Source organism: Chionomys nivalis, chromosome 9, assembly GCF_950005125.1.
Source record: "Chionomys nivalis chromosome 9, mChiNiv1.1, whole genome shotgun sequence".
In the NCBI taxonomy this organism is placed as follows: domain Eukaryota; kingdom Metazoa; phylum Chordata; class Mammalia; order Rodentia; family Cricetidae; genus Chionomys; species Chionomys nivalis.
The window spans coordinates 82860989-82884289 of NC_080094.1; the positions used below are offsets into that span (position 1 = coordinate 82860989).

Sequence of the window (23301 nt, forward strand, 5' to 3'; positions counted from 1 at the left end):
TATGAAAACAAAATATTCATACACATAAAATTAAAATTTTTTAATATACATAAGTAATTGAAACCCCTAAAGCCAGTCAGCCAGTGGCAGTCCATGCCTTTAATCCCAGCACTTGTGAGGCAGAGGTAGGCAAAAATCTCTGAGTTCAAGGCCAGCCTGGTCTACAGAACAAATTTCAGGACAGCCATAGCTATACAGAGAAATCCTGTGTTGAAAAACAAAAACAAAAAACCCTAGAGCCAGGCACGATGGATAGCACAAATCAGTAATTACAGAACTCGAGAGACAGAGGCTGACAGACTGAAAGTCCTTAAGACTAAAGAAGATCTGACCATGAAAGAAAGAAGGGAGGGAGGGAGAGAGGGAGGGAGGGAGGGAGGGAGGGAGGGAGGGAGGGAGGGAGGGAGGGAGGGAGGGAGGGAGGGAGGGAGGGAGGGAGGGAGGGAGGAAGACTGAAAGTGGGGGGAGATGACTCTGAAGCTAAGAGCACTTCCAGAGAATCCATCCTCAGTTCTGAGCACACACATGGGGATTCTCACAACTGCTTATAACTCAAACTGTAGGGCATTGCTTCTCAACCTTACTAAAGATGGTACCCCAAACCATAAGATTATTTTCGTTGCTACTTCATAACTGTAACTTTGCTACACCCCCCCCCCCACTCACAGGTTGAGAACTACTGCTCCAGGTACTCTGATGTCTTCTGGCTCCATTGGTGTGCACATGCGCGCGCAAACACACACACACACCAAATGCTCACAGAGATAACATACAAATAATAATAAATAATCATAAATCTTTTTATTTTAAATCTTGAGCTGGTTAGCTAGCTCAGTGGCTCAATAACTGTCTAGACTTCATGAAAGCAGTGGGTTGATGTCCAGTACTATCAGAAGAAAGATATATTTAAGTAATTCTTTAAATAATTCTAAGATCACTTGCATAACTAAAGTTCTCCCAACAACTGGAAAATTAACTACAAAATGTCAAGTCTTTAATTAGAGGCCTAAAAGTGGTCTGGTGCTTTACAGAAACACCATGTGGGTGGAGTTTCTACACAGAAGCTTTTCTATAATTGGAAGCTTTGTTTTCATCAGCAGGACCTTACTACAAGGCACACTATAGGACAATTCAAACACTATATAGAACCAAAATCTAAAAAGCACCAAACCCCTCATTATCATATCTGTCTCTTGTCAGTCTTTTACACTAGACTAAATTTAGGGGAGAAACAGAATTTTGGGAAACAAAACAATTCAAAACTATAAACAAGTAAACAAGTAGCCAATTCTGAAGGCAAACCCTCCTCCTCCTCCTCTTCTTCCTCCTCCTTTTTTTCTTCTCTATTTGCCTCCTCTTGAATGCTGCTGGGGTTTATAGCTGGTCTCCCCACTTAATAAAACATCTTCCACATGGTCTAGTCTAGCAATAGGGTTCCTGGATTCAACCAGATGGCCTAAATTCAACTCCCAGCGTAGGATTTTTCTAGGTGTGGTGGCATATTATCTAATCTCAGCACTCACTCACGAGGCAGAGGTGAGGAGATTTCTGTGAATCCGGGACCAACTCAGTCTCCACGTCAAGCTCCTGGCTGGGACTGAGGGGTTATCAAACTAACAAAACAGTCCTCAAAGGCTGGGAAATGGCTGGGTGGCTAAGAGCACTGACTATTTTCTTCTAGAGAACCAGGTCAGGTTCCCAGCACCTACATGGCAGCTCACAACCATCTGTAATTCTAATTCCAGGAGATCCAACAGTCTCTTCTGATTCCCACAAGCACCATGCATGAATGTGGAACACATACATAGAGATGGGCAAAATCCTTCATACACATAAAATAACTTTTAAATGGTCCTCAAGCATGAATGTGGTATATATTCAAACAGGCAAAAAACCCTCATACACATAAAATAATTTTTAAATGGTTCCCAAGCATCAAATAAATGAACAAATAAAATCCTACAAAAAAAGTATCTGCTGCAGCATGCTCAAAACCATTTCAGATTAAACATTTTATCAGCATCATCTTTTTTCACTTTTGACATATTAAAAATCATATTACCATATATTAAGAAATAAAAACTTGTCGAGCAATGGTGGCACACGCCTTTAATCCCAGCACTCAAGAGGCAGAGGCAGGCGGATCTCTGTGAGTTTGAGACCCACTTGTTCTACAGAGCAAGTTTCAGGATAGGCTCCAAAAGCTACACAGGGAACCCCTGTCTCGAAAAACCACAAAAAGAAAAAAGAAATGAAAACTTTAAAGTAGAAGAGTATCTTTCTAACCATGTGGTTACTACAGGATTGATAATAAAAAAATAAAAAATTCATAAAACATAAAATGTGCAGTTTGGTTTTGTTTTGTTTTTTGTTTTTCGAGACAGGGTTTCTCTGTAGCTTTGGAGCTTGTCCTGGAACTAGTTCTTGTAGACCAGGCTGGTCTCGAACTCACAGAGATCCGCCTACCTCTGCCTCCCAAGTGCTGGGATTAAAGGCGTGCGCCACCACCACCCGGCCAAAATGTGCAGTTTGTAAAATTACTTGAAAATGTTTTTTTTTTCAGAGACTAAGGTAGATAATAGTTGTTTAAGAAGACGGCTACACAAATTTAAAGAATTTTAAGCAATAAATAAAGGTCAATAAAGGATATCTACTCAGTAAGTAGCAGCACACACATCTAATGCAAAGTTAGTATGTCAGCTACATAAAGTACTATGAAAACAAACAAGAGTATTCTTCATATTCTTAATCCAAAATATTCTGCATTTACTGTCTACATGCCTCAAATAGATATTACCTCAAATAATATGAGGTAATAGTTACAATAACAGCTAACATTTTTATGTGCCAGGCTCTGACCTTAGCACTTTGCATAGCAATTTTTAGAAGTAAGGCCTTACTGTGTAGCTCAGGTTGACTTTCAGATTATAATCCTCCTGGCTCTCTGTCTCATATACTTCAATTGTAAGCACATTTGTAAATTCACAAAGGAACTTCTTAATAATCTCATAGCCCCACCTAAATGTGAAATGCAAAAAATCATTCCTAGAGTAGAAAGTTCATAATTTGAACCCAGAAAACCTGATAAGTCACTAAGTCACTGTCTTCAAACAAACAAACAAACAAAACCTTAAGCCTGGTCTACACAGTGAGTTCTAGGACTGAGGCTACACAGAAAAACCCTGTATAAAAAAAAAAAAAAAAAAATTGACCCCAGTAAGTCTGACAGCAAAGTCTACATATCTAACCACCCCAGGAAGACAGCCCCTACAACTGTCCCATACATACCTAACCACCCCAGGAAGACAGTCCCCACAACTGTCTCATACATATCTAACCACCCCAGGAAGACAGTCCCCACAACTGTCTCATACATACCTAACCACCCCAGGAAGACAGTCCCTACAACTGTCCCAGTTCACGTGCTAGCCCGACACTCCATGCACCATACTAACCATGTTCCACTCGCTTTATGCTTTATCAACTGCTAATCTGTACGCTTTACATTTTTAGTGTTCATTTCCTCAGAGGTCAAGAAACCATGGGGCTGGGAAAGTGACTCAGTTTGCAGAGTGCCTGCCATGCAAGCTATGAGGACTTGAGTTAGCGCCTCCCAGCACCCATTTATAAAAGTGCACAATAGTATACACTGGTATTCCCAGTACTGGGGACAGAATGGGGTGGAGATGGGGCAAAGACTGGAGAATTCCAGGGACTTACTGGCTAGCTAGTCTAGACCAATTGGTGACTTCCAGGTTTAATGGGAAACCCTGTCTCAAGATAGTGATGGAAGATAACACCCAACATTTATCTCTGGTCTCCATGCACAAACCCACATGAACATTACACATACACACACACAAAGAAAACAGAAGCAAAAGAAAAGCAGACAATTAAAATTAAAGAATGGCCGATGGTGGTGGAGAACACTTTTAGTCCCTGCATTTGGGAGGGAGAGGCAGGCAATCTCAGAGTTCTAAGTTTGAGGCCAGCCTGATCTACAAAATGAGTACCAGAACAGCCAGAACTACTCAAAGAAACCCTGTCTTCAAAATCAAAACAGGGGGGAAAAAAAGCCGGGTGGTGGGGGTGCACTCGGTAGGCAGAGGCAGGCAGATCTCTGTGAGTTTGAGGTCAGCCTGGTCTACAGAGCGAGTTCCAGGACACTGAAACCCTGTCTCGGGAAAAAAAAAAAATAAGAATGATGCTAGACAGCCCACATGTCATCATGACAAGCCCAGCCTGAGCTATATTTATGAACAAAACAAAGCTTGGTCTCAAAAAGTAAAACAGAAAATAAAATAAATTATGCTGAGAAAAAAATGAAAATCATTCTTGTGATCTTTCTCAGAAATTCAGGTAATAGTTTTTTCAGAGAACAGAGAAGGTAAGATCATTTCACCAAAAAGTAATCAGCCTTTAACTTTGAAATCTCTTAAGTACAATAAGGCGATAGTCATGAAAGTCTGTTACTATGTATTTACCATAAAATCCTACTATCATCCTGATAAAAATGAGAATAAATGCCTATTGGAAAGTAGAAATACCACAGTAAATTTACTTTCGCCTGACAATGAGAAGAGAACACAAACTTTCGGAATATTTGTTACACTGTAGGAAAATGTGTCACTGTGATTGGTTTAATGAAGAACTGAATGGCCAGTAGTGCGGCAGGAGCGACAAGTGGGCTATCCAGAGAGAAAGAGAAGTCAGAATCTAGGCATGGGATCACGTCTGTGACACTGTAAAGACAGTGGACTTACGCTACGGAGCAGAAGTAACCTACCCACGTGGCAGAACCTAAGTTAATAGAAACAGGTTATAAGAACTAGTGGGACCAGCCTAAGCTAGTGAGTAGCCAAGTTTTCATAATTAATAAGTCTCCATGTCATTATTTGTCGGTTGGCAGTCCAAAGATAACTGACAAAAAAGTTTGCTACATTTGGTACCCAATTGGAGGCATGTAGATCTACATAGAGCCTGAGAAAATTGGGGGGGGGGGGGGATTTCAAATAGGCTTGGTGCTCCTAGCATACAGAGACACACCTCTTTTAAGAGGCCCTGCTACGGGGCACTTGAAAGGGTTTAATGAAAAGATGGCAGTGTGCTACTCAGTGGCAGGAGACTGGGTAAGAAGGCCTACCACAGCATGAACCCGGAAACTTGCCAGAGCTCAAGTGGATAGAGCAGTTCTAGGCCGCATAGCAGCGGGATGAGGCCAGGCTCTCAGGAACCAGTAAGGTGGAAGCCAGTCACTGCAGCAGAGCTCTGCCCAGAGGACCTAGCAGAGTAAACTTTGGCTCATGAAATCACAGAAGGCTACAGACACACGCACAGGTTCAGGTGAAGAAAACCTCTGAACGGGCTACAGTGTGCGTAATATCGTAGAAAGAAAAGAAAATGGGTATAATCAGTCATTAAAAAATAGTTTAAAAATAATAGAGTGAAGTCTTTAAAGGTAAAGTAATATAAAGAGATATAAGTCATGTAAGAATGTGAAATATAGTACATGAGGATCATATATACTGTTCTGTTAACTTTATTTTAAATGCTAATAAACAAATGACAGCTACTGAAAGATATTGAATTGTGGGGGAAACTGCTAAACTACCCTATACATTTTAAAGATGCCTTAATTTCAGAATGAAAGTCAGAAAATGTGTTGTGTTGAGGGAGAGGTTATGCCTTTGTTTCCACAGAAAACAAAAGCTATGGATTTCTTCAAACATAATATCAATAAACATAATTGATTTGGTGGAGACCTCCTGAAAATCTTGGCTAAAGACATGAAGGGAAAACACAAGAAAAATGATGTAGGACTGTGAATATGTGTTGCTCTCATTGGTTGATGAATAAAGTTATTTTGGCCGGCACCCAGGCAGAATATACCTAGGCGGGAAATCCAAACAGATATAGTCAGGCAGGAAATCCAAACAGAGATAGGGGGAGAAAGAAGGTGGACTTGCAGAGATGCCATGAAGCCTCCAAAGGAGTAACATGCCAGGGCATCACCAGTAAGCCAGGGCCATGTGGAGATAGACGGATTAGTAGTAATGGGTTAATTTAATTGCAAGAGCTAGTCAGTAATATACATAAGCCATTGGTCAAACAATTACAATTAATATTAAGTCTCGAAGTGGCTGTCTTTTTTTTTTTAAGATTTATAATGTATACAGTATTCTGCCTGCATATATGCCTGCAGGCCAAAAGAGGGCACCAGATCTCATTACAGATGGTGTGAGCCACCATGTGGTTTGCTGGGAATTGAACTCAGGATCTTTGGAAGAGCAGTCAGTGTTCTTAACCTCTGGGTTGTCTCTCCAACCCCTAAGTGGTTATCTTATAAGAGACTGCAGGGACTGTAAAGCAGAGAGAAATTGGTCCACTGGGACAGGGCAAGATGGAGAATAGCCTGGATTTACATATTTGTTTATGCTGCATTTGTTTAACTCTGTGAAGCTGTGATTCTTTGCCTGGTGGTCCTAATAAAGAGCTGAGTGGCCAGTAGCAAAACAGGAGCAAGGATAGGCAGGGCTGGCAGGCAGAGAGTATGAATAGAAGGAGAAATCTGAAAGAACAAGAAAAAGTACCTCAGGGGCCAGCCACCCAACCACCCAGCCACCCACGGAGCAAGAGTGAAAGTCAGATATACAGAAGAAAAGGAACTAAAAAAAAAGCCTAGAGGCAAAAGACAGTCAGGGATAATATAAGTTAGAAAAGCTGGAAAGAAACAAGCCAAGTTAAGACCAGGCACTCATAGTGAAGAATAAGCCCCTGTGTGTAATTTATTTAGGAGCAGGATGGTGGGCCCCTCAAAAGAGTTAAGAGCAAAAACAACACACAACAGAAAAACAAGATAGGTGATGTACAAGTTGATCCCTTGACATGGGAGCAGCTCTGAGACTGCATGAGACATGACAGATCTTGGTAGCAAAAGAGTCCCCATGACTTCTTATTATATGCTATCCTTTCATATGGCTGAAAGAAGATTTATGTTACAGTTTGGTTACACGTTCAAACAGACTTAAAAAGTCAAAAGATGCCCTTTCCCTGCTCAAACATAGAACAAAAATATCTTTTGCTGATTTGTGCACACCACAATTCTATACTTGTATCAATGCAGATATATGTTACCTTTAAAAGTGTATGTGTTTTCAAAAAAAAAAAAAAAAAAAAGAACCAAATGCCAATAAAGACAAGGAGCCCAGCTGATCCAGCCTCTCAGAATGCCTCTGTTACAGTTTCCTCAAAATTCTACATCCAAAACAACTTCAAAGCTGCTAGCTAAGACGGTCCAGCCTCACAGACTATCCAGGTAGAACTTCATATAAGCTTTACACTTTCTCATCACAGAGACCTAACAAAAAATAATAAGGCTAGCTCTCCCGGGACTTAATCATTGCCCCAATTTTCTGAGTCCCCTAAAGATGCCATTACCCCTGAACAACAGGAAGCAGTCTAGAGAACAAGTCACCCACATTCCCAAGAGGTGGGATGGTTGGGTTTTGGACATTCAGTGAGCTATGGATGTTTGTCATTATTTTAGGGGTTTGGTTACAAGCTGTTACTGGTCATGTTCAGAGAGAAAGCTGAGCGAAGGGGATTAAATTTAAGAATATCTTTCTGAAGAAAAAAGGGGCAATATAGTATAAGAATAGTAAGATTAAAAGTAGATTATTAAATCTACTTTTAAAATAACTATTAGTCTCAAATATGTATTTTTGTATATTAATACAATTTTAAAGTTATTTCTGTTATATTGTATATATGTTTCTACTCTTGTTTAAGGTATTGTACCTGTACAGCTCATTTAAAAATACAATGTAAATTTCTAGTCCTTGAAAGTTATTATTACAAACTGCTTAGGATAATTAAAAAATACAGGTTAGCCGGGCGGTGGTGGCGCACGCCTTTAATCCCAGCACTTGGGAGCAGAGGCAGGCGGATCTCTGTGAGTTCGAGACCAGCCTGGTCTACAAGAGCCAGTTCCAGGACAGACTCCAAAACCACAGAGAAACCCTGTCTCAAAAACAAAACAAAACAAAAATACAGGTTAGTAGTCATCTAACAATCAAATTTATATTCACATTAGGGATGTTTTCAAGGTTAAACAGATATATTATAGATAGATTGGTTATCTCCAAAACTTCAGAGGCCTACAAAAAATGGCGCTTAAGTTGTTTTAGTAAAATAAGGTTTTTCATAACAGTGAGATACATCTGCTCCTGGCAGCACTAATCTATTTCAAAAAAGGATGATGGGCATTAAAGAAACTTCATATGGAATTTGCTTTTTTGTGTACAAAGTTAGCCACTGGGCAAGAAACTGCCCTTGCCTTTGCCTTGACTGTTGACAGTATGGTGTTCAAATTGGACAAGCAGGACATAGAAGGTGACTGCTGAACTTCTCCAAGACAAGGTAGGAAAGTCCTTCAAACTTCCTGTTATACTAAAATTCCTGCCAGATATTCTAGGCCTGTAGGCTGAGGATGGATGCCCCAACACTGGAGAAGAATCTTTTTTTTTTTTTTTTTTTTTTTTTTTTTTTTTGGGTTTTTCGAGACAGGGTTTCTCTGTGGTTTTGGAGCCTGTCCTGGAACTAGCTCTATAGACCAGGCTGGTCTCGAACTCACAGAGATCCGCCTGCCTCTGCCTCCCGAGTGCTGGGATTAAAGGCGTGCGCCACCACCGCCCGGCTTGGAGAAGAATCTTGAGTGTCCAGAGAGCCAGATGTTTCTGTCATTTCTATAGTTTTGGAAGTTACTTGCTCTGCACTTCCTGTTTACTCAGATAACACTATATCCTTCTTGAATCTTTGATGGGGTTGAAAACTAGATAGCTATAGTTATACTTTTTCCTTATTACCAAATTCAGAAAAGAAATTCACAAAAAAGCTTAATTTGTTATCTAAGAATATACTTTAAGGTCAAAAAAAATTTTTAGGGTGGTGATACAACTTATGGCAAAAAGTGGTTTAGGTATAAAGCCATAATCTCATCAAGATAAGATAGATAATGGAGTAATTTCTCCAAATTTTTTTAGATACAGTGTTCTTCCTGCATGTATGCCTGCAGGCCAGAGGAGGGCAGCAGATCTCATTACAGATGGTTGTGAGCCACCATGTGGTTGCTGTGAATTGAACTCAGGACCTTTGAAAGAGCAGCCAGTACTCTTAACTGCAGAGCCATCTCTCCAGCCTGATTTCTCCAAAATTACTAAATACAAATGGACTGGACATTGTAAATGTAATTCTTACTTGATAATTGCTCTTATTGTATATAGTTTTATTGTATTAGAGTTAAAACTTTTCCTTTTTATTTAAGACAAAAAGGGGTAAGTACTGTGGGATATTTGTACACTGTGTGAAAATGTATTGTGACTGTGTAACAAAAAACTGAACACTCAATAACTAGGCAGGACTTTGGGCTGAGAGGACTCTGGGGTTAAAAAGGGGGGGATTCACCAGCAAGACACAAGGAAGCAGGTCGTGCAATATGGAGATGAGGTAATCAGCCATGTGGGAGAACATGGATTAAAAAATAAGAGTTAATTTGTTATAAGAGCTAGTTGGAAACAAGCCTAAGCTAAAGGCTAAACTTTCATAATTAATATTAAGTCCCTGTGTCATTACTGGGGAGCTGGTGGTGCCACAAAGGAAAGTCTAACTATATTTGAAAAAGCTTACTTCAATAAACTCCAAACATATGCATATATATGCTCAAGAGACTATGATTGACCAAACTGTCAAATCAGTATAGATCTTTGTCAACCACAAACAACATAAATATGCCTGAGAAGGAAAAAAAAGTAAAGCTTTATATATACTCTTATCCTATTCCCCTTCTCATCAATATGACAGATAAATATGTTGGTGGCCCCTTATCACCACCTGGACTCAAAGATTCTCTACAACTATCCTCATTCTTTCTGCCTGTGAAAGGTTCTCTTCAAGGTCAGTTACCAACAATTCCTCACTGTCCCCCATCTCTCCCCCGTGAGTCTACCACTGAGCTCTTCTATGTGCATCAATCATGGGTCTGTAATCTCAACACACAAAAAAATAAAGGAAGAGGAAGAGAAGATGGCTATCAAAGTGGAAAAAAAAGCCGGGTGGTGGTGGCGCACGCCTTTAATCCCAGCACTCGGGAGGCAGAGGCAGGCGGATCTCTGGGAGTTTGAGGCCAGCCTGATCTACAAGAGCTAGTTCCAGGTCAGGCACCAAAGCTACAGAGAAACCCTGTCTCGAAAAACCAAAAAAAAAAGGGGGGGGGGAAAGTAGTCATAGTGGCATTTCACTTGTATTTTAATAAATAAAGCTTGTCTCAAGAGCAGACAGTAAAACAACCCCACTGGTCAGTCTGACGAACCAGGCAGTAGTAACAGCCACCTTTAATCCCAGTAGCCACAATAGTTTGCCATAGAAACCAGTTGGTGCATGCCTTTAATCCCAGGCCTTAGAAACAGGAGAAAGCAGCTCTCAGTCACAGTCTCATTCTGAGATTCCTGGAGGCAGGATCACCATTTCCGGACTGAGGTAGAGGTTTCAGATCTTCAAGTTGAACCCCAATACCTGTCCCTGAGATTTTATTAATTGTGCTTCAAAAAGGCATGAAATCCTCTTGGATGTTATGGCTGAGTCAGTTAGACATCAGAAGGAATGAATGTCTGGCTATCAAATGATACCAAAAGGACAGAGAACTGTCTAGACCAGACCGGCCCTGCCCAATCTGTAACCCATTGCAACTTGAGAAATAATAAATCACTGTTACTTTAAAGCCATCTATTTGAGGACATTCTCCACGAGTAAGAAGATAAACTCAACACTACCTACCTCACACCCAATGCTGACAAACAACAAGGGCTGTCTGCAGAAACTTTCTACTCAAACTATAAAAAGAAATTTTCCTAAAAATATGAAAATACGCTGAAGTAGCCAGAGTGAGCACAACTTTAATTCTTCATCAGATAACAGTGAATTAAGATTCATTTGGCTCAAGTGTGGTAGCATGTTGGCGATTCTGGCACCTTAGAGGTTGTGGCATGGCAATGGCTATGAGTTTGATCTGGAATAGAGTTCAAGGCCAGCCTGAGATTAAAGGGGGGGAGGGAGGAAGGGAGAAAGAGAGAGAACTTTAACCAAGTGTGATGGCCTTTAATCCCAGCACTCAGAAGGCAGAGGCCAGCCTGGTCTACAGAGTGTATTTTGGGACAATCAGGGCTACACAGAGAAACCCTGTCTTGAAAAACAAAATAAAGAATAAAAAAAAGAACCTGGCACAAGGCCAGCTGTGCTGGAGTACATCTTTAATTCCAGCACTTGGGAAGGAGAGTCACATGGGTAGATCTCTATAAATTTGTCAGGGCTACTCTAGGACTATAAAATGAGACCATGTCTTAAAAAAAAAAAAAAAAAAAAAAAAAAAAAAAAAAAAAAAGCAAGCCTAGCAGCTCAGGGTAGAGTGGTTTCCTAGCATGTGCACTGCCCAGAGCTCCATCCAAGGAGGTTGGGAAAGATGGGCTTGACACACACCAAGTAATGTGGCCCAGACCTGTAACTTCAGAACTCAATTGTCTGAGACAGAAGAATTCTAAATTTAAGGCTAGCTTGAGCTTTAAAACTCCATTAGTCTCCAAAAGGATTGGAGGGCTAAAAGCTGCAGGTGTACCTCAGTGGCAGTGTGTCTGGCTACATCCCCAGCATTGCTAAGGGAGGAAAGAAGGAAAGAGGATGGAGAAACAACAGTAGAGGGCAGGGAAAGGGCATGGAGGAGAAGAAAGGAAAGGAAAAAGAGGAGCACCCAGTAAAAGGGCTGCCAACCAAACCCAAGAGACAAAGAAAGCACAACCTCTTTTTTTATCTTACTCAGCCCTCAGTCAATGTGTAAGTTTACTCAGTGCTCTAAGCCTGGACAGGTTCTCTGAAGACACAAACGACACTGCCATTTGACTTGGGCTGTGCTTACTAGAGCTTCTCCTTAAAGTAACTCTCCATAATGGCTCCTAATTCTGAAACACAGGAAAGCTTGTGCTCAAAACAAATTGTGCTCAGAACTGGAAATAGAATGTCGTAAGATCCAAATTGGAGAGTGACGATTTTCCGTACTCCCACTTACCTCAGAAAAATGAAGAAGGGGAAAAAAAACCTGGAATTTTATCTAAAAGTATTCTGGGGAAATTATGTTGAGAACAGAACTCCCAAAAACTAAAGGCAGAGCAAGGACAGATAAAGCCACTGAATTAAGAAGAAACTGAAGCTCAATTTTCTGGAAGCTAGAAGCTACCAAAAAGTAAAATAAAGGGGCTGGCGAGATGGCTCAGCAGTTAAGAGCACTGACTGCTCTTCCCGAGGCCCTTGGTTCAATTCCCAGTATCCACATGGCAGCTTGCAACTGTCTATAACTCCAGTTCCAGGGAACTGACACCCATGTCAAAACACCAATGTATATTAAATTAAAAGAAAGCTGGGCAGTGGTAGTACATGTCTTTAATCCCAACACTTAGGAGGCGGAGGCAGGTGGATCTCGGTACTTAAAAAGTAGCAAGAATGCTTCTAACCTCTGGGTGGTGGTGGTGCGCGCCTTTAATCCCAGCACTTGGGGGGCAGAGGCTGGTGGATCCCTGTGAGTTCAAGGCCAGCCTGGTCTACAAGCAAGTTACCAGACAGTGTCCAAAGCTACAGAGAAACCCAGTTTCAAAAAAATCAAAAATAAATAAATAAATAGAAAAAGAAAAAAGAAAAGAAAAAAAAAATCAATGAGACCAAGAAGTCTATCCTTAATACACAAAAATGGTAAGGGATTTTCCTATTTGCTAGCAAAGAGAAAGGAATAGCAAAGAAAAACATAGCTTATCCTCAGACACAAAGCCTGAAAGAGCTACCTCAGACAGTCCTAATGTCTTCAGCCGCAATATACTTTGTATCCATCAACATCAGCAGGATGAAGTATAGCCCACTGCAAATCATGAAAGAGCACATCTTTTTATCTTCTGCTAACCCATAGGAAAGAGTGCAACTTTTCTTGGGGCACTGCACAACCTCCAATTCTTAGAAGCCCCAGTAGCTAAAGCAATAGCATTGTGAAAAGCTTTGATAACATTAACCCAGGAATTCTTAGCATCTAGAACAGATGGGGTTACTAAACAGACAAGTAAGAAAAACAAAGCCTGGAAGAAGTTAAGAAATTCATCTAGGTTCATTATATGAGTCAAGAGCCAGAGCAAGATTTGAATTCAGCCTTAGCCTTCAGACAGTATCAGTGGCAGGCTTCCAAACCTTGGCTCAGTGGATACTGAGTTCAGTGTTCTTCAGTCTTAGAGTCAGCCCAGGTCAGGTTCTTGGCTACACAGAATGGAGGGGGAAAATTTTTTTTTCCCTTAAGGCTTCAGGAAAAGAAGTCAAAATATAAAGTTTCTTAGGCTAAAAGAATCAAATGCTCCTCTACCTTGCCAATCAATTTCTCAGCCAGGCAAAATAAGGCACTGCATTTAAGAACCTAGTCATTTTTAGCTCTGACTAGAAGCAAAATTCTTCTTGCCCAACATTCCAAATTAAGAATACTTGGGGCAGACGAGATGGTTCACTGGGTAAAGGCACTTGCTGTCAAGCCTGATGACCTGAGTTTGACCCTCAGAACCACATGGTAGAAGAAGAGAACTGACTACCACAAGCTGTCCTCTGACTTCTTTCTGCCCACACATATACACACATAAACCTAAAATAAAAAAATAAATATAATAAAAGGATACTCAAGGAGAGGGAAGTTTACAAAAGCCAGTAGCCAGTGACTATTTTAAACACAGACTGAGTGCTCAGCACAGTTCTAGGAGGAAGATACAACAGGAAAAAATACATTGTAACAACTGACAGAACTAAGTATTAACACTTTCAAGTACATTCTAGGAAGAAAATAGATGGGAAAATGGGGTTGCTCACAGCCTTTCAATATAGGGTAGCTGGAGGAGGCCTCTGAGACAACTGAATTTAGACGGGCATCTTGAAGTAAAAGCATAAAAAGGTAGATGAAAGAATGAATATATACCGAAGAAGAAAAAGCAAGCACCAACTATCCTTGACAGTTGAACTTAACACGTGTGAGGGCCAATGTGAATGTGATCAGAGCACCACTGACAACAGAGAGAAATACACGAGTGGGTACTAAAATACCATTCCAAGATTTGGATTTTATTAAGTGTAATAACTTACTATTAGAGGATTTTAGCCAAAGAAATAACATGATAATGGAAATCGGGATAAGGACAGACACAGTGTAAGACATGATAAACAGATAAATTCAGACAATGTTCTGAAGAGACAGCTGGGGAGCTGAGCATGATGGCAAACACCTGTGATCTAGCACCCAGGAGGAGGGAATGGAAGATCAGGAGTTCAAGACCAGCCTAGGCAATATGAGATACTGTCTCAAAAAAGCAAGGCACAGGACTGAAAAGATGGCTCATTAGTGAAGAGCAAATGCTGCAGAGGTGAGTTTAGTTCCCACGATCGTTACATCTATAACTCCAGCTGCAGGGGATCTAAAGTCTCTGGCTTCCACAGACACCTGCACTGATAAGTAAATATGCATATATCCACACATACACATAAGTAATAAAATGAAAATAACTAAAAAAATTAAGAGTGAGTCCTAGAGCCAGGAGGAGGTGGCACGTGCCTTTAATCCTAGCACTCGGGAGGCAGTGGCAGGCAGATCTCCGAGTTCCAGGCCAGCCTGGTCAGGAATACACAAAGGAACCAGTCTGTCTGGAAAAATCACCAAAGGAAAAAAAAGGGAAAAAAAAAAGAAAAGAAAAAGCGCAGTGATGGGTACTAATGGTCTCAGGTGGCTTGAGGGAGGAAGATCTTTTAAAAAGTGATCCCTAGGTTGTGGCTTGAGTCCCAAGTGCATATTAAAGCTATTTCCTGACAAATCTCAGCCGTACAGGTGGGTGGCGTGCAATACTAAAGAAGAAATAATAGTTTAGGAAGATTCCTATTTTCCTAAAAATGTGAGCCTGAGAAGACATGACTAATCCAGAAGAGACTTTTACATAACTTTGAAAGAGCCGTCAAAGAGAGCATCCTGAGTAGGGAATACAGTTCTGCAGTAGTCGTGGCAGAGTGCTTGTCAGTATGTGCTAGGTCTGAGGTCCAATATCCAGTACCACAAACCAAAATTTTTTTTTAGAATAAAAAGCATTTTAAAACAAAAACTAAAGCATCCTTACTTCAGAAATAGGGTCAATGAGTCTGGAACGTTAGTTCAGTCCCAATCCACAAAAGCATGGCCAAAGGTCCATGCTCAGAACTTAGCAAAAAAGCAAGGCATGGGGCCGGGCGGTGGTGGCGCACGCTTTTAATCCCAGCACTCAGGAGGCAGAGGCAGGCGGATATCTGTGAGTTAGAGAACCAAAAGCTATGGAAGCAAGGCATGGGGTACATGCTTATAGCCGGGAAAGAGGAGACAGCTGGATCCTGGGAGCTGCTGAACACCTGCCTAGGTTAATAAGCAAGGCCAAGCCAGTGAGAGACCCTATCTTTAAAAAAGCATGGTAGCTGAACAATACCTGAGGCACATTTCTAGCCGCCATACGGACATGCACACGTGTATGCACAAGTGTACACACACATTCACACAAAATAGTAATATGAAAACATTCTACATATACTAGAAGAAAATCCCACTATCTATCTAATTTTCTGCCAATTGATAAAATTATGGGATATAACACATTTAAAACATTACCATGCATGAGGTAGTACTCAGGGTTACTACTGAACCGGAGGAGGTGACGCATGCCTTTAATCCCAGCACTCTCTTAGCAGGCAGAACTCTTTGAGTTTGAGGTCAGCCTGGTCTACAAAGCTAGTTCCAAGACACTTAGGACTGTTTTCAAAAAACAAAAACAAAAAGATACCCAGCAAAACTGTCGATCACCATAGAAGGACAAAACAAGATACTCCATGACAAATCTAGATTTCACCAATACCTAGCCACAAACTCAGCCCTACACAAAATATTAGAAGGAAAACTCCAAACCAAGGTAGTTGGCTACACCAAAAAAAAAAAAAAAAAAACACACACACACACACAATTGATGATCTCATTACAGCAAATCCCGAAGAAGAAAAAAATGCACAAATTAACATCACCAACAATAAAAACTAAATTAACAGGAGATAGCAACACTAATCATTAATATCCCTTAATGTAAATGGACTCAACTCACCCATACAAAGGCACAGGCTAACAGACTGGATACAAAAACAGAATCCATCCCTCTTCTGCATACAAGAAATGCATCTCAACCTCAAAGACAGACATTGTCTCAGAGTAAAAGGTTGGGGAAAAAATATACCAATTAAATGGATCTAAGAAACAAGCAAGTATAGCTATCCTAATATCTAACAAAATAAACTTCAAGCTAAAATCAGTCAAAAGAGACAAAGAAGAACATTTCATATTAGTCACAGGAAAAATCCATCAAGAGGAAATTTCAATACTGAACATCTATGCCCCAAATACAAGGGCACCCTCATATGTCAAAAAAAAAAAAAAAAACACTTCTAAAGCTTAAATCATATATTACACCCCACACACTAATAGTAGGAGACTTCAACACTCTGACCACTGGACAGGACAGTCAGACAAAAAATGAACAGAGAAATAAGAGAACTAACAGATGTTAGGACTCAAATGGACTTAACAGACATCTATAGAATATTCCATCCAAACAGAAAAGAACATACCTTCTTCTCAGCACCTCATGGAACCTTCTCAAAAATTGACCACATACTCCGTAACAAAACAAACCTCAACAATTACAAAAAAAATCGGAATAACCCAATGTACCTTATCAGATCACCATGCTTTAAAACTAGAAGTCAACAGCAATACTAATTCCAGAAAACCCACAAACACATGGAAACTAAACAATGCTCACCTGAATCATCAATGTTGAGGTCAGGAAGAAATAAAGGGGGAAATTAAAGAGTTCCTAAAATTCAATTAAAATGACCACATAACTACCCAATTTATGGTACACAATGAAAGCAGTGTTAAGAGGCAAGTTCATAGCACTAAATGCCTACATAAAGAAGCTAGAAAAATCCCACACTAGTGAATTAACAGAACATTTGAAAACATTAGAACAAAAAAAAAAAAAAAAAAAGCAAACTCACCCAGGAGAACTAGATAGCAGTAAATAATCAAATTGAGAACTGAAATCAACAAAACAGAAACAAAGAAAACAATACAAAGAATCAATTAGACAAAGAGTTTGTTCTTCAGGAAAATCAACAAAATAGACAGACCTTTATCTAAACTAATCAAAAGGCAGAGAGAGAATATCCAAACTAACAAAATCAGAAATGAAAAAGGGGACATAACAACAGACATGGAGGAAATACAGAGGATCATCAGGTCATATTTTTAAAACCTGTACTCCACAAAATTGGAAAATTCCACTGAAATCAGGAACAAGACAAGGTTTTCCACTCTTTCCATATCTATTCAATACAGTTCTTGAGGTCCAGCTAGAGCAATAAGACACCAAAGGGAGATCAAGGGGATACAAATTGGAAAAGAAGTCAAACAACCTAGATGCCCCTAGACCAAAGAATGGATAAGGAAAATGTGGTACATTTACACAATGGAGTACACAGCAGAAAAAAATAATGACAGCTTGAAGTTTGCAAGAAAATGAATGGAGCTAGAAAACATTATTTTGAGTGAGGTAACCCAGACACAGAAAGACAATTATCATATGTACTCACTCATAAGTGGTTTTGAAACATAAAACAAAGAAAGCCAGCCTACAAAGATCTCCCAAGTAAATTGGGAGCATGGGGAGCTTGAGGGAGGCCTGAAGGGGGGAGGGGAGAGGCAGGGAGGGGAACAGAGAATAAAATAAAATAAACATCTCAGGATGTTCTCACTGGAGAAAACACCACACAAGACAGATGGATGGATATCAGTCTTCCACCACTGCCCCGCTTATTTTTCTATTTGTTTGTTTGTTTTTGTTTGAGGCAAAGTTCTATTTATTATGTTACTAATAATACTGTCATTCGGGGGGGGGGGGCCTGGAGAGATGGCTCAGTGGTTAAGAGTACTGACTGCTCTTCCAGAGGACCAGGGTTCAATTCCCAGCACCCACATGGCAGTTCACAACTGTCTGAAGATCCAGTTGCAGAGGATCTGACACCTTCACACCAATGCACATAAAATAAAGTTAATTAAATCATAAAAATATTTAAAAATAATTAGAAAATACTGTCATTCTGGAACATCTGGCAATGGAAGTTCTTGTGCACAACTGGTCAAATCAGCTGGATGGTGGCGGCACACACCTCTAATCCCAGCACTTGGGAGGCAGGAGAATCTGAGTTCAAGGCCAATCTGGTCTACAGAGCTAGCTCCAGGACAGCTAACAAAACAGGTAACCTAGTCTCAAAAAACAAAAACAAAACAAAACAAAAAACTATTGTGTGGGGGGGCTGGAGAGATGGCTCAGAGGGTAAGAGCACTGGTTGCTCTTCCAGAGGTCCCGAGTTCAATTCCCAGCAATCACATGGTAGCTCACAACCATCTGTAATGAGACCTGGTTCCTTCCTTGCCAGCAGTACATTGTATGCTTAATAAATAAATCTTTATATTAAAAAAAACTATTGTGTGTAACTTGGGCACTCACAAAATGACCCACTGTTACATGTGTTCTGCTGAGACACAAACTAACTCTTTCTGTGTGGGTCTTCAAGTTCAATAGTAACAAGCAGAAAGGCATTCAAGCTTGCTCATTTCAGCAACAGTAAGTGTTCTCATGAATAAATAATCATAGCGACTTCAGGCTTCTTCTGTTTTTGTTTCTTTTTTGTTTTGTCACAGTCGTTTATTTTTGTAATGCTAGGAATTAAAACCAGATGTGTAGACAAGCATTCTACCACTGAACTACCTACCTCTCCTGAGCACACAGCAGTTTAAAGACTAGTTTCATCAAAAACATGCTAAGCATTTACTATAGGTTACATATGGAAGGTAAAAGACTGTATTTTATATTTATTTATTTATTTTGGTTTCACTTTGAGACAAGGTTTCTCTGTATAGCCTTGGATGCCCTGGAACTTGCTCAGTAGACCAAGCTAGCCTCAAACTCAAAGAAATCCACCTTCTTCTGCCTTCTGAGTGCTGGGATCAAAGGCGTGTGCCACCATCACCCAGATTATTTATTTATTTATTTATATATTTATTTGAGGCAGGGTTTTATTTCCTATTTAGGCCAGGTTATATTAGGTTAGAACTTATATTACTATTATTTCAGCTTTAAATACTGAGATTTCAGGTAGATGCCACTGCCCAACTTACACTGCCTATTCTAGATATGGCAGAAGTACGAAGAAGCCTTTAAGCATCTGGAAGGAAAATATTAATAATCTTAAAAACTGTCATTAAGTGTCAGGTGTGGTGGAACACATCTTTAATCCCAGCAGCCAGGAGGCAGAAGCAGGTGGATCTCTGTGATCTGGTCTATCTGGTCTACAAAGTAAGCTTCAGGCCATTCAAATCTCTCTCTCTCTCTCTCTCTCTCTCTCTCTCTCTCTCTCTCTCTCTCTCTCTCTCACACACACACACACACACACACACACAGACAGACAGACAGACACACACACACAGCTGGCAAGATAACTCAAAAGTGTTTTTATAGAGACTTTACACCCTGAGCTTGATCCCCTGAACAAACAGTGGAAGGAGAATCCACAAGTTGTTCTCTCACCTTCATACATGCACCATGGACAGACCACACATACATACATGCACCATGGACAGACCACACATACATACATGCACCATGGACAGACCACACATACATACATGCACCATGGACAGACCACACATACATGCATACACACACACACACACACTAAATACAGAAATGTAAAAGGCATAGGATGCAAAAGAAAATAATCTCTGCACTTCCCATCTCTGTTGCTGTTCACACTGAATTGGGGAGTACATAAAAATACATAACAGAGCTAGTAAGATGGCTCAGCTGCTAAAGTTCTCTGCCACCAAGCCTGATGACCTGAGTTTGATCCCTGAAACTAACATGGTGGAAGGAGAGATGTGACCCCATAAAGTGGGCCTCAGACCTTGACCTGTATGTTGTGGATTGTGAGCCCTGCTATTTATGACACACATAAATGAGTATAAATAAGAGGAAGTAAATAAGTAAAATTGCCTTTAGAATATCACCAGCATTCTTCTAACAGCTGTTATCTTGGGATGAGGTTGAGTGCTCTAACTTAGGAGCCTTCTATATTATTTCAGATCTCTACAACTATTCTTGAAAGGTGGATACTGTTGGGCCAGGCAGTAGTGGTCCAGCACTTGGGAGAAGGCAGGCAGAGTTGAGTTCAAGGTCAGCCTGGTCTACAGAATGAATTCCAGAAGAGCTGGGATTACGCAGAAAAAAACACCACTTTAATCCCAGCACTCAGGCAGAGGCAAGGTGGCTCTCTGTGAGTTCAAGGCTAGCCTGGTCTACAAAAGCTACTTCAGGACAGGCTCCAAAGCAACACAGAGAAACCCCAAACAAACAAAAAAAACCCACCATCTTGAAATACACACACACAAAGGAAGGGAGGGAGGGAGGGAGGGAGGGAGGGAGGGAGGGAGGGAGGGAGGGAGGGAGGGAGGGAAGGAGGGAGGGAAGGAGGGAGGGAAGGAGGGAGGGAAGGAGGGAGGGAGGATACTGTCTCACTGAACAGAACTGTTCAATTAAGCTGGCGGGGTGGCCAGTAAGCTTCAAAGTCCATGTGTCTCTGCCCCTCCAAGATGGTGTTACAGACACAGAGCTGCACCTTCCTACGTGAGTGCAAGAAACCCAAACTCAGGTCATCATGCTTCCTCCACAGCAGACACTTTATACCAACTGGCCCACCTCACCAACCCCTCAAACAATGTTTACAAGAGTATCTCTATCCCAAGTAAGCTATAGTGGTACAGTATTTGTGTTTCAATAAATGAAAGCTTGCCTGACGATCAGAGGACAAAGCAGCCAACCACTAGAGAGACCTTTTACCTCTACCAACTAAACCGAGAGGGCAAGATCCTGTCTCCATGAATCAGACTCCACACTCCACTGAGTTCCTGTCTCTTCCCCTTGATCTTCCTCTCTCCGCCCAGCCATATTGCTCCTGTATCCACCTCCCTAGTGCTGAGATTAAACGTGTATGACTACCAAACCCTGGGATTAAAGATGTGAACCACCACCACCTGGATTGATTTTGTTTAGCCCAGGGTAGCCTTGAGTTCACAGAGACCCACCTGCCTCTGTCTCCCGAGTCCTAGGATTAAAGAAGGCGTGTGCCACCACTCCCTGGCCTACATGGCTGACTAGTGTGACTTTTTTGTCCTCTGATCTTCAGGCAAGCTTTCACTTACTGAAAAACAAATAATATACTACTATAGTAAACATGAGGAATAAGCCTCATCACTTGATTGAGAAAACTTCCAAATAACACACTGTATGGAAGATGTTGGTGGATTTGATCTCTGTTCTTTAGGAAGAATAATAATTCATATATAGCAGAAAAATAGTCTCCTTTGATAAGGAAAAGCTAGCAAGGTAGCTCAATGAGCAAAGGCACCTGCCACCAAGCCTGATAACCTGTGCTCCAAAGCCCAGACTCAACTCCAGAATCCATACGGTAGAACTGACCTCTGAAAGTTGTTCTCCAACCTCCACAAGTTCACCGTGGCATTCGTTCGTAGCCCCCAGCCTACATTAATAAATGTAAAAAGAAAAAATTTTAAGACAAGGATGAATGAATGTTCATGGTTCATCAAGGATATTGAAGATTCAGAACAGCAATACTATATTTCACCAGGCATGACCAATTGACTTCTATACACTTTTATTTTCCTTTCTTTCTTCTTTTTTTTTAAATACAGAGTCTCATATAGACCAGGCTAGCCTCCAACATACCATGAAGACAAGGCTGGCCTTTAATTCCTGATCCTCCTGCCTCCATCTCAAAACAATTTGTATTACAGACATGCTCAACCACATTTGGCTCAAGTCACCTACTCTCAAGTGCGTGTGTAAATGGGGTGAGTAGGGAGGGTGCCAATGTCAGGTGTCTTCCTAACAGCTCTTCATTTTGGCTTTCTAAAGATTTTTTTTTTTTTTTTTTTTTTTTTTTTTTTTGGTTTTTCGAGACAGGGTTTCTCTGTGGTTTTGGAGCCTGTCCTGGAACTAGCTCTTGTAGACCAGGCTGGTCTCGAACTCACAGAGATCCGCCTGCCTCTGCCTCCCGAGTGCTGGGATTAAAGGCGTGTGCCACCACCGCACGGCTCTAAAGATTTTTTTATCTGTATGAATGTTTTACCTATATATATATGTGAAAAACATGTATGCCTGATGCCCAAGGAGATCAGAAGGCATCAGATACCCTGGAACTGTAGATACAGATGGCTGTGAGCTGAATGTAAGTACTGGGAAGCAAACTCAGGTCCTCTGCAAGAGCAGTAAGTACTCTTAAGGATTAAGCTATTGCTCTAGGACCTCTTCATTTCAGTTTTTGTAAGACAAGGTCTCTCACAGAACCTGTGCTGTCCCAACTTGGCTTCACTGGCAGACCAGGAAGCTTCAGGGATCCTCCAGTCTCCACCCCAGAACTGATGTTACAGGTACAGGCCACTGCGTCTATGAAGGCTGAGAATCTGAACTTGGGTCCTTGTGCATGTGCAGCAATTACTTCACCAACAGAGCCATCTCCACAGCCCTAATTCATGTACTCTCTATTGATTATTTCGAGAGATAAATGAAAATGTATTTATTAAGCTGGGCAGTGGTGGTACACACCTTTAAACTCAGTACTAAGCAGGCAAAAGCAGGCAAATCTCTGTAAATCCAAAGTCAGCCTGGTCTTCACTGCAAATTACAGGACAGTCAAGGCCTCATAGAGAAACTGTCTCAAGGGGAAAAAAACTGAAGAAAACATACTCATTAAAGATGCCAAACTGTGGTGGTGCATGCCTTTAATCCAAGCACTGAGAAGGCAGAAGAAGGGAGGCCAGCCTGGTCTACAGAGTGAGTTCCAGGACAGCCAGGACTATACAGAATCTTTAGGGATGATATTTCACAATCATCCTTGGTAACTGTCCAGTATCCTGTTGTCAGTAAGTTGTAACATGCAATCCATATTCCTCCTGTCACCAATTAAAATATATTCCCTCTTGTCCTGTTCTCTGCGGAAAGAGAACATCAGCTTAATACCACTTGAACGACAGCCCTGCAAGAGATT

General features: G+C 40.9%; 1 protein-coding gene across 9 annotated transcripts in view; it reads right to left on the reverse strand.

Moving 5' to 3' along the window:
- The window catches only part of Ambra1 (autophagy and beclin 1 regulator 1), a 199627-nt gene that overhangs the window by 162790 nt on the left and 13536 nt on the right, over positions 1-23301 (reverse strand). For 5 of the 9 annotated variants that reach the window (XM_057780608.1, XM_057780615.1, XM_057780614.1 and 2 more), the window contains exon 2: positions 21714-21774. The exons of the other annotated variants lie outside the window; for them this stretch is intronic. The gene's annotated coding sequence lies outside the window, so the exon portion shown is untranslated. The remainder of the gene's footprint in view (positions 1-21713; positions 21775-23301) is intronic. 9 annotated transcript variants of the gene reach the window in all.